This window comes from Accipiter gentilis, chromosome 26, assembly GCF_929443795.1.
Source record: "Accipiter gentilis chromosome 26, bAccGen1.1, whole genome shotgun sequence".
NCBI lineage: Eukaryota > Metazoa > Chordata > Aves > Accipitriformes > Accipitridae > Astur > Astur gentilis.
This window is the reverse complement of record NC_064905.1, coordinates 9,437,934-9,453,968: the sequence shown is the minus strand read 5'-3', so window position 1 is coordinate 9,453,968 and position 16,035 is coordinate 9,437,934. Positions and strand designations below refer to the sequence as shown.

The following is a 16,035-nucleotide window of genomic DNA, read 5'->3' as shown; positions in this document are numbered from 1 at the left end:
ATACTGCATATTATTTTAAAAGTACTAAGCTGAATAATACTTTATACACGTGTGACTTTGCTTCCATGTGTTTTGTTACTTTTATCACAATGTTTAGATAGAACATGCTAATAATATGAAACTCATTGACTTTAAATATGCCATCACTACCTTTCTCTATCATAACAGAAACCTGCTAAGGTTATCACAGGAAAGACAACTCCATATAGCTAGGGAGCAGAGCAAAGCACAACACATAGCAGAGAGGAATAAAATGTCGATGTTTGAAGACAGAAAATGGACAGCCTCTTTCTGCTTTCTGGGCATAGACCATAGATCACACATTACACAAGTGCACTGGTGGGGAGATCCCTGGTATATCCATGTTTGAAGAAATAGTATTAGTCTGCCTTGATGAAGGTTGAAATTCTTCCTTGAAAAATCTTAGGTTGAGAAAGATGACTCCCAGATTTGAAACAATAGATAATGAGAAACCACACAGCATGAAGAATCCAAAGCTGGATTTCTGTTTTGTTCCTACGCGCTCATCTGAAAAATCCTAGAAATATTTGCTGCAATATGGCATCATTAAATGATTCCCTCCCCTGCAGTTCTGTAAAGAGAAGTGGAACCACAACATCACCCTTTCTTCTTCACGCTGGTCTCCTTTAGAATATTAGGACAAGCTATAACGAATACCTGATTCCCAAAAGAATGATGCCTATTAAGCAGTAATACCAGAGGAAACTAAAAGAACATAAAAGGAAAAAAACCCTAATTTCCAGAGCAAAACACTGGAAGCAAAACAGGATTAACAGAAATATATTAGTTCCTAAACAGCAACCCAGAACATTGCCAATTTAATTTACACCTAAAAGCCAGGAATACTGACAAACCGAAATTGCTCAAAACCCAGCAATGGCACTGTTAGCTCCAGAGGACCATAAACAACAGCCTTCCAACAAGTCCACATTTCCTGGATTATAACATCACATGTTTTTATGAGCTTTTTCTTTCACTGTCATAAGCAACAGAAACATTGAATAAAACACACACAGTACTGAAGCCAGATCATGTCTGCAGGTAGTAACTTCTCCCTCAGAAAAAAACCCAAACAACCCAAAACACTAGTATCCATTCTCTTTTATTTTCATAGCACAGAAATTACACACACAAGACATGGTACCTACTTCCCAGGGCTATTCTAGAGGAAGACCCAACATATATTTACAAAGTCAGGGCCTATAAAGCTCAACCTGTTCTGCAGCTGCAAATACCGAAAGATGTCTTCTTATGCATACTTAAATACTACCCAGTATGAACAGTAATATACTTGTTATTTACTGATTCTTGTATGCACCTCAAGAGGAAGTGTACACCATCACATGCAGAAAGTGTAGACAACCTTCTACTAGAAAATAAATCAAAACAACCTTTACTCTCTTGAGATCTGAAAAGGGAAAAGAGACCAATGCTATAGGTTACACTCAGAAATACTTATTTTAGCTCTGCTTCAGACTGGCAGGAAGAAAATGCAAATATAGTCCTTGAGTAAGACCTGTTGAGTTCTTGAACTGTTTGTCAAGCCTTACTTTTGGTTTTTAATCAACTGTTTATACAATGGTAATTTCATGCTGGTGTATACATCTGCCATTCATGCAAAAACTACTTATGTCCAAGGTTAGGGGCAACTGTATCTTCACAATTCCTGTCAAACAGGGTTCTTCTGTTTGTCTAGAAAGCCCTTGCGTGGGTGGGCTACAGCGGGTGAAAGAGCCACAGTCTATCCCTACATCTCACTGTGGTTATCATTATACTGTCCCATCCCGACCATCTCCACTTTGAACTTTCACTGCTGCAATTTAAGCTCATTACTTCTTGTACTAACCAACATCATAGAGAACAGATTACCCTCTTCTTCTTTGCAGTACATTTTGTATATGAGAAGACTCGTCCCATTTCTTCCTTAGATTCCTCTTCACCAGAACAACCCCCATTCAATCTTTGTTCTAAGTCATGTTTTCCCAGTCTTGCATTAACTTCATTGCTATCCCTTAGATATTCTCTAATTGACATAAATCGTCCTTGAGGTGCAGCCCTTGGAAGGACATAGCCTGACCACTGAATACTTGCTGCTATGGAATAGAACAGAAAGATTACTTTAGTTATTTTACAAATAGCAGTTCCATTTATAGACCCTGATGTCAGTGTTACCAATGTCACAACATGCTGATAAGGAATCAAGTGTCACATTGCCACCCATGATATCTCCCCAGGGTTGTTTTTTTTATTTTGTTTTTATTGCCACACCCCTACCCTGGACTGCCATCTACCTAGTTATTTCCCAGTTCTGAGGTGCCATTCTTAAGTGTAAAATTTGGAATTTAATTTTTTCAGACCACCTCTCTAGCTAGATGAGAACCTTTAAACCTTAACTCTATCCTTTCAAACTACTGAAATGTTTAGGCAAGTTTCATATTTTGAGATCATTAAATCAAAACACTGAAGATGGACTTGATTCAAAATTGTTTCCTTCCAGTAAACTCAATAATCATGATGTTCATGTTATTTTCCAAATGTGGTTTTCTCTAATCTGTGTTTCCCCACCTTGTTTGTAAGAATGTCGTTCAACACAATGCCAGGAACCATGATAATGTCAAAATATAGGACATCTGCTGCCTCCAGCAAACTACTCTGCTGTTCAGAAATGGTCCAGGCACCACCACATGGGATCCACTCATGAAAAGGAGTGTGAGGTTCAAAATGAAAAGACAGTCACATAAATAGGAAATATTTGCATTTGGGGAGCGAGATATATACAGCTGACCAGCTTTGCAGACTAGAGTTTTAAAAATAGTAATAATTGGGCAAATAATTCCATTGCTCATTTAAAATCATTAACAATTCCAACTCTTACTGTGACTGCCTAGAGGTGATTTTTCTCTGGAGACTGTGCCTCTAATGGTGCCATTGTGCTGGCAGCAGCCTCGAGGGCTCCTCACTTGGCAGCAAAGGGTGCAAGGTCTCACTGTGCTGCCAGCTTTGCAAATACTCTGGTGCATGTTTTATTAAAGAAGGCTTCGAATAAAGAGAGCAATCCCTTGCTGATGATTCTAAAACAGGAACTCAGAAAACAAATAATCATGGGTTCAGCATGAAACCGTCAACAGTGAGATAGATTACACTCCCCATAATGTGGCAGGGTAGACATACAGACTGTATTAACTCTTAACATTTGCACTAGTGCCATTGAGTAGGATATACTGTTAAAGGCAGTAAGGAAAAAAACTAGAAATATCTTTTCTGAGTGAGGCATGCATCACTAATCCACTTAATAGATGCATAGATAGAAGCACATGTATGCATTTACTCCCACAAACAAAAACGGTGACAGAAAACAAGGTAGAAAAAGATAAGGACAATCAAAAGTCCAAACAGCCCAGAATTGCTTTTATGACCAAAAAGGTAACTTGCAAATTTTCCATAGGCAGACATCCTTTTAGGAAAACACCCAAGAAAAAGTTTCAGGTTTCATCAAATGTATGGACATATTTCACAGGACATTTAACATGTCTGGAGTTATGACACAGATCACAAGGAATTTAAGTAATGAGCATATCTAGAAATAACATGGGAATGTGTGAATAGTCAATTTGATTTACAATAGAGAGATAAAAACTGCTAAGCTGGTGCTAGGCTACCATCCTGACATTGTGGGGTTTATTACCAAATTGTTATGCTGTGAGTTCACAAGAATGTGGACTTTGTGGAGCTCTGAAAAAATCCAGATGCTTTAAGAATGGGTGGAATTTTACAGAGATGTGTCAGACTTTTCATTGCTCAAGAGGCCTGTGATAACCCCAGCCTTCTTTTATATAAGATAAAACAGTGGTCAAGTCAGCTGTTTCCCCTCATTTGTAGACTGAAAATTAATAAGCAAGAATGGATATTCTTGGAAAATCTGAGGTTCTAAGGCTGGTACTTTGGAAATACTTTAACAGAAGAGATGGAAGAATTAAGACTATCCACATAAAAAAGAATGAGAATGAAAACTGAATTCAGAAAGTAAACTTGGGACCAGGGAAACAAACCAACTGCTAAAGTCGAGGGGAAACTCATGCAGGACACTGAAGCAGGGAAACTCCATAATCTGCAGTAAGATCCTAAAAAGCATCTTCTGTGTGTAAAGAGCACAGCAATGAAGCATTAGGTATATGACAAGAACTGATAGAGTGAAATTCCTCCTTGTTACAAACAAATTATGACAGAATGCTGCTGACACAGGGTTCTCCTCTTGTTCATACAACCTGCCTCATGACCCAAATATTCCAAAGGGGAAACAGAAAACTTGTATTTTTAACCCAGGTTGAAAAAAAATTTATTTTATATATGAATAACCTTCTTGTATTTGATTGTAACAACCTGAAAATTCACATCATCAACATCAAGCATACATAACACTTGAACTGGCTGGGCTAGTCTTCAGGAAGATGCTAGCTTTTCTTCATGTTCAGAAAAGAGAATACTATGTAAGGCAGCAAATCCAACAGGCCACTTTTTCTTTCTTAAAATACCCTCCAAGTTGCAGAACTTTTTTTTCATACTTTTTACTATCATCAGTTTTCAGAGAAGTCATACAGAGCATACAGATAGGTAAAAAATGGATGAGGAATGAACAATAACCCTGTCCTATAGATGAAATATTCAACCATTAGCAAGATTTATGGAAGCACAATCATGCTTTCATAAGCCAGCATATCTATCCTTGCAAAACAGAAACTTCTGAGATATCTATCTGATCATACACATCCCAAGGTCTTTTTGCACTAGCTTGAACAACTTAAAATGTAACAATATGTAACTGAGCTGCAGACACCCAGAAAAAAACACCCAATAATTTCCTCATCAAAACCAAAGTTACAAATAAAGAGAACTTAAATTATATTTAAATGTTTTTAACTAAATTGTTAGATTTATTCTGAAAAACAGACAAAACAGTTTTACAAATTAGTATTTATTTTGGCTTTTCTTCCCTTAGTCGTAATACTATATTATCAAATGTGACTATGTTGATGAATTTAGAAATGCCAGTCAAGAAGGATTTCATGCTATGTACATTGAGACACAGATGCCAAAGGTAGGACACTACTCAGATAGTCACAGGTCCCCCTTGAGGACAATACAAACCACCAAAACCTGCCTTGTCCGGATGGCAATTCAGCGCAGAGTGACCTCACAGCTTTGACATCTAACATTAGCCATCAAGAAGAGACTGCGGAAGTTCCTCTCTGAACAGTAAAAATCTCATTTAGCCACTATATCATACCAATGACAGCAGAATGCTTCTGCGGTTAAAACTCAGTACGCTGATAGCATTTTCACATTCTCATACAATAACTTGGAATACAAATGCATTTATTAAAGGCTCTAGGTATCACCACACATTAACAATAACAGGTATTACGAGACAACCAACATTCAGCTCAAAAGAGGTAGACACACTTTCAGACTATGTGTTCCAGTCGCAACAATGATGGCTTTTGATAAGAACATCTCATCTTATACAAATGTCTTTAAATGACAAGAGCTTTTAGTCAACATTTATGAGAGAAGGACTCTGCATGTCTTTTTACCTTGAACTCCTCTGTCCATATCAACCAGGAAACTACGCTGGCATCAGCCATTCCCATTTTATGAGAGAAGGACTCTGCATGTCTTTTTACCTTGAACTCCTCTGTCCATATCAACCAGGAAACTACGCTGGCATCAGCCATTCCCATCACAAGCAAAATCAGAACTTTAAAGTTCCACATACCCTGCAGGATGCACTGCAGAAACCACCAAATTACCGTTAGATACACCTTTTTGCAGACAGCTGCAATGCAGTGGACAGATACTAAGATAACCAAGGGGTTGAAAATAGTCCAGGTTAAAGTACACAGAGAACCACATCAGCTCATCTGCCCTTCTTTGAGTCTGTAAGAACAGATGCACGCTATCTGGTAATTATCTTCCTCTGTGCAACCAATTCTGATACTTTGCTCAGATATTTTTACTGCATACTTTGATATTTTTATCATGATTAGAAAAACAATTTAGATAAGGAAAGATCTGACTAAAAGGCTTGCCTAGTCATCATCCTCATAATTATTTAAGGCTTACATTTATCCTTCCTTTGGAAGCAGTTTGTCATCTATTCTGAATAACTCACCAGGGATGATAGCGCTCGAGCTGATAGCTGAGCTTACTTTTTCGAAGGTCAGGCACTCACAAATAGCCAATATTCATAAGCAAATTAGGAAATTTGGAGATATATTTGTCATAACAGAATGATAAGCCCTTAATAACAGCACTTAAAACAAGGTATTATCTCCTCTTTAACAGACTGAGTTCATTTTTGGCTAGTCAAGTGGCCTCATGTGTTAACACTCATGAACATGTGGAACCAACAATGCTGTATTTTCAGTCCCAGCTGGGGTCTCCCTAGTGAGCTTTGTTCTACCTTCTGGCTAAAATACTTTCCACAATCATCCAAATCCCTGAAGGGAAAAAGTATTTTAAAATCAAAACAAAACAAAAAAAGCAAAAAACAAACCCCAAACCAAAACCACACAAACCAAGCAGCTGCTCTAGGTTGCCTAAATCACTGTATTTAAGGAAAACACGCTGCATTCAAACCCATGTTTTTTTCCCAGTAAGAGCAAGTGATATCACAAAATTACATTGTTTCTGTATAACCTGAGATCCTTCTTATCTCCAGAGCGGCCATGTTAATATCACAGTATTATTTCAAGGTAATGCTTTTCTACTCTAAGAAGAAACAAACTTACAGAAGTGGTCACAGGAGCTTGAGTTGGTGGGAGGTGCTGGCTTATGCTCCAGCAAGACAGACAAGGGCACCAGCCCTTTCAAGAAAGTTCTTTTTCCAACAGCAGATTTCATACCCAGAAAAAAAGTGCAGTACTCTTTATAAAGCAGAGACAGTAAAGCTTCTTAGAATATAGCAGTTTTATTGGATAGTATCTCACAGGTACAGCAACACAACAGAGCACCTTTTTTTATTAGCTAGGTAAGTTTTTACTGTATCTAACTGCCTACTTCTCAGGATCATCTTCATACTCATTCTATATGTAAACCAGTGAGTTTATGCACCAAACAGTGAGCAAAGTAAGACTATGGTTGATTCTACCTGACCACTAACAGCACAGAAAGCTAGGTGGCAGGCATTTTCCCTTAAAGAAGTCAGACTGCCACATGTAGGCTACTGAAACTAGTACTGTGTCTCAAAAAGAAGAAACACGATGATAAATTCAAGCATGTGTCTCCTTGTCAAGAGTAACATTTACCACTGTAGTCATCAAATCTTGCCTGAATTCAAGCCTAAGATCACTTCAGGCTAAACGTAGTAAACCAGATACTAACACTGCCCTATGTTCGCAACCAGATTTGAGAAAAGAACTACACTAGAGTTACTTAAGGGAAATACAGCTATCTAACCCCTGATGATGTCCTTGAGTACTGCTGTACAACGAAAGTAGCTATATTTTCCTAATCTTATAAACATATTCTCAAATCAACTGAGAACATTCAGATTAAATTATTGGGTTTACCATGTTGGAGTCCATGAAAAAAAAAAAAAGTACCCACATCACGTACCCAGCTCTTCTCTGGTTTGTCTCAAGAGAGGCTGTCTCTCTAGTCATTTAATACTGGGCTGACTTGGTTTTCATTAAGCATACTGACCAAGATATAACAGCTGATTTCCTTTGCTTCCAAGACAAAACACCAAATTAGTTTTATGCTTCAAAGGCTGCGTCTGATACGTACCTTGTCTCAGTACTCTACCTTGGAAACCAGTAATTCTCAGAACCACGCATCCCCCTCACCCTACCCCAACAGTATTTCACCTTCAGAATTAGTATGTGACTCAAACATGGTTTTGCTGAGTGCCAGCTATAAAAAACCCCCACCAAAATTAACACTGCTGTTCCTATATGTGCTTCTGTAGGGAATGGTGCAAGTTAAATAACTATTCCTATTCATCTGTGCTGATGAAACTACAACACGTTTCAGGACTCTACATAGTTAATTTTTCCTCTAAAGGACAGTGCTACGACTATAATTCGAGAGATTAACTTAAAGAGCATCTACAGGTTTTTTCCTACAATAGCACAGGTACAGTCACTAATCTTTTTCAATAAGTTGTTAAAATATTATTTAGATGAAGCTAAAAATCTTTATTTCACTGTTTTTACATCCTTTATTTAGCAAGATCTTTCTCTGAATCACAGAACAGAGTTTAAAACAGAACCAGTATTGGAGTACTTTTTTAAAAAATGCTTCAGGGAATAGTTTTTATGCATTGGTTAGACCTTTCAGAGAATTTGAGTAGCTCTCTAATCTTGCTTTCACTGAAATCAGTTGGTGATACATCATTTATTGTTTATCATGTCAGGATATCTCGAAGTACTCTTGAACACTGCATCTGTAAAAGTCTCCTCCTGTCCTATTTTGTTGGATGAACTTTTTTCTTTGCCTTACTGTTAAATGCCACAAGCATCAAGTTTTCCAAGTACTTCTCTGATGTCTCCTAAAAAGTTAGAATCCTAACTAAAACACCTAGGTTTTAAAACTTTGAACTCATCTGTTAAAATTATTTTCCTCCCACTGCAAAAGCTCAGCCAACCAACCTTGACCACGTTCTTGGCCTATAGGTACACCAACCTAGAGTGAGTATGTTCTGAACAGCCTAAATAAAACTGGGAGTCCTAATATTTGTAAGCATTGCCTGTGTCTACAAGGAGAGTATTTTTCAAAGACTGAGCTGGGGCTTTGTCTCAGCAAGGGATCAAGTGCCATAAAATTTGACTAATATGGTATATAAAAACAATTCGAAAAATCCTCAAGCATCAAAAGTCTAATTCTTTTGTTACCTTCTATTTCCACAGTAAATTGTTGACAAGCCTTACTAACGGTCTTTTAAAGGTAGAAAAGATCACACGGAAAATACTTTAAAATAACAAGCCCTTCATTTGAGTTTGTAACACTGCTGTGACAGATTGTTGTACAGGATCCAAGTGAAACTGCCATTTGCATTTGCAATACTCTACCTCAAGGCTATATGATATCAGAACTATGATGGAAATGGTGGATTAAAAATATAAAAGATTGCTTATGGACACTTTAAAACCAAAACAAGTGAAAAATACAATGGCAGCAGAGATCAGCTGGCTTTCACTGGTCCTAAGACAGTAGAAAGACACCCTTGCTCAGAAATGGCTGTAACAGAAGCATAGATGAAGCACTCTGGCTCCAGTTTTAAACTCTGATTCAGCATTCCCAGAAGGTCAAAGCTCAAGTTTTAATCAGGCTAGAGTGCTCACTGTAAAAGCAAGTCATTTTAAGATATGCTTTAAAGTATGAGAACATGTTAAGATGCCTGTTCATGTGTGGCCATTAAAACTATGAAAATGATCCTTAAATGATAATTACATCAATGTAATTACAATTTGATGTTTGGTAAAATTACGGTCATACCATTTGTAACAGGCATAATGACCTAATATATCAAATATCTTTTTTTTAATTCCTTAAAATCAAAAGCAAGTTGGCATCCAGCCACAGAACAAAGTGTCCCTGAGTACAGTTTCAAGGCCAAGTAAGACCTAGTACATATATAAATATGTGCAAATAGGAGCCCACTGTTTAGTTGCAAAAAGATGTATCTTCAAAAAAAAGGGTGACTAAAAGTCTGTACATGCATCACTCAGTAGCACAATTTACTGAAATGTGCACAGTACAAATGCTACTTATATTTGCATCACTTTCAAGATCTCCCATCCAAAATAAAGATTTTATTAAAAAAAAATGTAATATTTTTATATGTAAATTTTTTTTCATTTTTTATTACTGTAAAAATAGAAAAATCAGCTGCCAGGGATTCTACTCTTGCAGTCATCTTCTCTCAGCAGACTTTAAAAGTTTCCCATGTTTTATTGTGTTCAGAATTCCTTTATACTCATAATGACACACAGAGATACAGCAGTTAAAAACACTGTTTTATTTCTTTAAGAAAGCTAACATATTTAGCAAAGACTTTGTAATTTTATAATAAAAGTAAGCTTCCCACAGCCATGCAATCAATTCCACAGTATTATCAGCAGCACATGAAGAGTCATTGTAAAAGAAAAAGAGAAGGCTATGCTGTACATAGCACATTACAGGGTAAAATGCAAATTTTGGACACAGTGAGGTACAGGTTTTTCTGCCCTCAGAGCATAATGTAAAACCCACTTCTTTAATCCCATCTTCCCATAAATGAATAAAAAGAGAGATAAACAAAACCTAGTTGTTCTTGGTCAGCAAGAGAACAAACTTTGATAGGAACTTAGGTTTTACAGGAGAAAAGTATCATGCATTTACCTAATAAGACTGTGGATATTCTGGACTTGCAGAAAGCTGTTCTTGAAACCTGAAAGGAAAATTGATACTCTAGTTACTGCATGTATACAGCAGCACCAACACCAAGTATGTTACAGCAACATAAGCAACTTACAGTATAAATGCATTGCACTTGCAGCACTTTGATGCTCATCTGCTCCCCTGCACATTCATGTTATCTGTATGTGAAGAATAAGAAGTTCCTTGGCATGGATACCATCCCTAGGACAATAATTCTGACAGAATAGTAGTCACAAATGTTACTGGTTATATTACTTATTTTGGCTCTGCAAAGAAAAGAAGATAGAGAGGGACCATAGGTAACAAGAAAAGAAGAATCTACTGTCATGTTCTTTGCCCCTTTCCAGAATTTCCCCAAAACAGTGAAAGAACATGCGTCAGGTAACAGGTTACGAAGGTCCAGACACAAAACCCCTAAGGAATATAAAGCAAAATTCACAAGCGAAAACTTAACTTACCAGCATTTCAGTATCACTCAGGTTGTCTGTGTAACATTTTGGTACAGATCAGTCTTCCAGAAGTAAGCTGTTGAAGAGACTTGACAGTTTCAGGCTGTGGTCAGGAGAAAGAAATTCCTGTTTTCTTGAAGAGCACCTGATGTGAACAGATGAGCTTCCACACAGTAAGATGCAGGTGCCTGCCCTGCTTTTATGAAACTAGTTCTCGTAGCAGCCCACAACCGGTCTTTGCCCTGAACAAAGCAGTGTCTGCTATTGAACACGTACTCACTTCTAATATATGTTGATTGTCAATTAACTGTTTCAGAAAACAGGATAAAAGCAGTGATTTTACCAGGAAATTGTTGTATGAGGTTATGCAACAAACATCAAATATTTGGATATTCCTCTCTCACACATCAATAAAGTACCTGGATTCAGCACAGTACTTGATTCCATTCATGATAATTGTAGACTACTACTGTTACAAGTCAATATTTGCAGTATTGCACAGTCTTCTCTAGAGCACAGTACCCGTACACATAATGTCAAAGTGGAAAGGTGTGTTCTTAGACATATAGCTGAATACTGACTTCCATCAGTTCCTTGTTTCTTCTGTTATGTTACACCGTAGTTATGTAAAATTACTGCCTGGGCTGAGGCAGCTTCTCAAATTCTGGCTACAGTAACACACCAATCACAAGATGAGACAAGCTTGTATGATAGCAAATCTAAGTAGTAGACTGCAGCCAAAGAGTGGAAATATGACATGCCACAAGGTCCAAAGCTGTAACCTAAACAAATGTATTTCCAATATATTCCTGTAAAGCTGACTGTTCATATCTGTGCTCCATACGCAAAAAGTCAACTCACACATTATGCAGTTACAGAGTACAAAGAATTGCCCTTTAGATGTGTATAACAAGAAACACGTTACTGAGCCAAACGTTGTAATGAAAATTCTTAGGTCATTATCCAGGGGAAAAGAATCCTTAATTTGAGAGTTTTTAAACCTTTACAAGAGATTGAGAATGACAAGGTATACAGAGACACTTCAATTTATATAGTGGGAAAAGTATCTGTGTAACTGAATCAAGAAATAGGGATCAGATTACACCACACCAGAAGATCATAGATGGAAGGAAAACTATGTAGTTTAACTCATTAACTCAAAGATGCCTTTGCCAAATTACAGGGCTATTTGCATGATATATTAATTTATTCAGAGCATTCTTATGATATTGTCATTCAGTTACATGACTTATAACTTACTTTTTTACAATAGAGGTTGAACGGCACTTACATTCTATTTCAGATTAGTAACAGTAAATACTTATTTCTGAGGCAGATGCAGAATGCCAGGACCGGATAAACCAGACACAGAACGTGGCCCCTTTCCACAATTGCAGTGAAACTTCTTCACTGTTAGGAGGGTCAGGCACTGGAACAGGTTGCCTAGAGAGGTTTTGTACTCTCCATCCTTGGAGATTTTCAAGACCAGACTGGATAAAGCCCTGAGAAACTTGGTCTGACCCCAGGGCTGACCATGTTTTGAGCAGGTTACACTAGAGACCTCCTGGGGTCCCTTCCATCCTGAATTACTCTTGAAGTATGCCTTGAAATACAAGCACATATTAATAATCTATTTAGTGACTTCTCTTTCCCCACATAAAAAGCAGCATTGAAAACAATACACCTAATTTATTATATAAGAAAAAAAATAAGCAAAAAACCCACAACCCCTTTATAAATGCAACATAAAGGACTGAGACTATGATCTTTACAATTTCTCTCAACTACTTAGATATCCTTTCCCTTATAAATGTTTGTCCTTGGTTCAGCTGGGATAGAGTTAATTCTTACAGGAACCTGGGAGGTGGGGGCATAGCCGGGGCAGCTGACCTGGACTAGCCAAGGAGCTATTCCATACCATGTGCCATCATGCCCAGTATAGAAATGGGGAGCGGGCCGGGGGGTGGTCTCGGTTTTCGGTGGGGGAAGTGGCGGAGCGTCGGGTCCCGGGTGGTGAGCAGTTGCGCTGTGCATCGCTCTTTTTGTATACTTTTTCATTAGTGCCGTTGTTGTTGTTGTAATCTCTTTGTGTTTGTCCCAGTAAACTGCCTTTATCTCAACCCTCGAGGTTCCAGTTTCTTTTTTTTTCCTCTCCTCCGTCTCCTCCCCATCCCACCGGAGGGGGGCGGAGGAGTGAGCGAGCGGCTGCGTGGTCCTTTGTTACCGGCTGGGCTGAAACCACGACAGTCCTTTTTGGCGCCCAACGTGGGGCACGATAACGACAGATCTGGCCAGAGCGTGTTGAAACAAATTTGCCAAACGCATTTCTTAGATAAATAGATGTTAGTCACAATGTTGTTTCATTTGTTTACATGGTGGCGTTTTGTAAGCTCTTATATGCTCTATGTATTGCCTGTAGTTGCGTATCTCATCTCTGGGAGAGTGATTGGGATTATCATTTTGCTGTACTGGGCAATGTCGACTTATGAAATGATTACATCACTGGTCATGAGGTTAAGCTGGTATCTGTATGAGGCAGTGATAACATTTCCATACTTTGGGCCCTTCTGTCGGATTTTATTGGTAATTACACCCAATCCATGGGGAAATTAGGGGGGGATACCTCCCCCCGTCCGTTCACCTCCCTTTTCTCCTTCCGACTAATTACAACAGCTTTTGAGAATTTTGAATATCCTTGGGACGTGCAAGCCAGTGTGCTGTTAGTGCTATGCCTCCTGAATATGTTTCAGGTCTTCTTTAGGGCTACAAAAAGGCTCTTTAAGAGTACCACTCAGAGATCTCCCCCAAAGCTGGATACTCATGGGTGGCACGGCATGTGGGAGGATGTGGGCAGGTATCTAGAGAACTTCTCACCGCCAGTGACTTGGAAGTTCACTCCCGAACAACTACAGAACCCTCATGAAGTGATAGAATATTTGAAAGAAAAATGCTGTGGCTATCCCACAGACACACAACTCACTACATTGTGCTGGGCCCTGGCCAGTATCTACCAAACACTGCTTGATACTAGGCAGCACCCTCAGGGAGAAAAGATGGAAAACAGGACAACAGGCACCATGGCTACCCCAACCCCGACAACAGACACCGTGGCTGCCCCTACCCCAACAACAAGCACCGTGACTGCCCCTACCCCGACAACAGGTACCGTGACTACCCCTACCCCGGTGACAGACACTTCAGCTAAACCAGAGAACCAACCTGTGCCAGTATCAGTCGCCCCTGTACAGAAAAAGAAACACACAAAGAAATCAGTTCGCTTAGTGGGTGATGAAGATGAACCAGGGTCATCGCGAGAACAGGAGGTAGAGGCAGAACCTGAAATAATTACCCGATCTCTATCCATGAGTGAGTTGCGTGACATGCGAAAAGATTTTAGCCGCCACCCAGGTGAGCACGTTGTTACCTGGCTGCTCCGATGCTGGGATAGCGGGGCTAGTAGTGTGGAATTAGAGGGTAAGGAAGCCAAGCAGTTGGGATCTCTGTCTAGGGAAGGGGGCATCGACAAGGCGATTGGGAATAAAACACAAGTCCTCAGCCTCTGGAGGCGACTTCTGTTAGGTGTAAAGGAAAGATACCCCTTCAGGGATGAAGTTACATGTCACCAAGGCAAGTGGACCACCATGGAGAGAGGTATCCAGTACCTGAGAGAATTAGCCGTGCTGGAGGTGATTTATAATGATCCAGAAAATGCGCAGTCACCCACAGATCCAGATGAAGTCCAATGCACGCAACCCATGTGGCGGAAGTTTCTATGAAGTGCACCACCAACCTATGCCAACTCATTGGCAGTAATGTCCTGGAGAGAAGGCTATGGACAAACGGTGGATGAATTGGCTGTCCAACTCCGGCAATACGAAGGAAGTCTCTCTTCCTCCCTACGGGCCTGTGTCTCAGCTGTAGAGGAGTTGTCCCGAGAGTTCCAGCAATTCAAAGTGGATCTGTCCTCCTCCTCACCTGTACAGGCCCGCATCGCAGTTATTGGGAGTAAGCGTTCCTCTGCCCAAGAGAGAGGAGAGAGAAAGTACACTCGACGGGCTAACCTGTGGTTTTACCTGCGTGACCATGGAGAGGACATGAGGAAGTGGGATGGAAAACCCACCTCAGTCTTGGATGCACGGGTACAGGAGTTGCGAGAAAAAGCAACCAGAAAAGAGAATTCTTCTTGGAAAACTGCTGCTCCAGTTTCCCGTGAGCAGTCCCCCAGACGCAGTAGATGGGCTGATCTCATTTCTGATCCCCTTGAAGGGACTTCGGATTCACGTGTGCAGAAAGTGAGTAACGGATATTCTAACCAGGATTAGAGGGGCCCTGCTGCCAGCCAGGTGGAGGAGAGGGACAACCGAGTCTACTGGACAGTGTGGATTCGATGGCCTGGCACATCAGACCCACAGGAATATAAGGCTCTAGCGGACACTGGTGCACAATGTACCCTAATGCCATCAAGTTATAAAGGGGCAGAACCCATCTGTATCTCTGGTGTGACAGGGGGATCCCAAGAGCTAACCGTATTGGAAGCTGAAATGAGTCTAACCGGGAATGAGTGGCATAAACACCCCATTGCGACTGGCCCAGAGGCCCCGTGCATCCTTGGTATAGATTATCTCAGGAGGGGGTATTTCAAGGACCCAAAAGGGTACCGTTGGGCCTTTGGTATAGCTGCATTGGAGACGGAGGAGCTTGAACAGCTGTCTACCCTGCCGGGTCTCTCCCAAGACCCTTCGGTTGTGGGGTTGCTGAAGGTTGAAGAACAACAGGTGCCGATTGCTACCACGACAGTGCACCGGCGACAATATCGCACCAACCGAGACTCCCTGATCCCCATCCATAAGCTGATTTGCCAATTGGAGAGCCAAGGAGTGATCAGCAAGACTCACTCACCCTTTAATAGTCCCATATGGCCCATTCAGAAATCTAATGGGGAATGGCGACTAACAGTAGATTATCGTGGGCTGAATGAAGTCACGCCACCGCTGAGCGCTGCTGTGCCAGGTATGTTAGAGCTTCAATATGAACTGGAATCAAAGGCAGCTAAGTGGTATGCCACAATTGACATTGCTAATACATTTTTCTCCATTCCTTTGGCAGCGGAGTGCAGGCCTCAGTTCGCTTTCACTTGGAGGGGCGT

General features: G+C 40.0%; 2 protein-coding genes across 4 annotated transcripts in view; one reads left to right on the top strand and one right to left on the bottom strand.

Moving 5' to 3' along the window:
- The window catches only part of LOC126050797 (uncharacterized), a 920,783-nt gene extending 907,960 nt beyond the window's left edge, over nucleotides 1-12,823 (top strand). Inside the window, exon 2 of the mRNA XM_049829143.1 lies at nucleotides 12,728-12,823. The gene's annotated coding sequence lies outside the window, so the exon portion shown is untranslated. The remainder of the gene's footprint in view (nucleotides 1-12,727) is intronic.
- GABRB2 (gamma-aminobutyric acid type A receptor subunit beta2) overlaps nucleotides 1-16,035 on the bottom strand; it is a 617,197-nt gene that overhangs the window by 489,467 nt on the left and 111,695 nt on the right. The gene's annotated exons all lie outside the window — the stretch shown is intronic.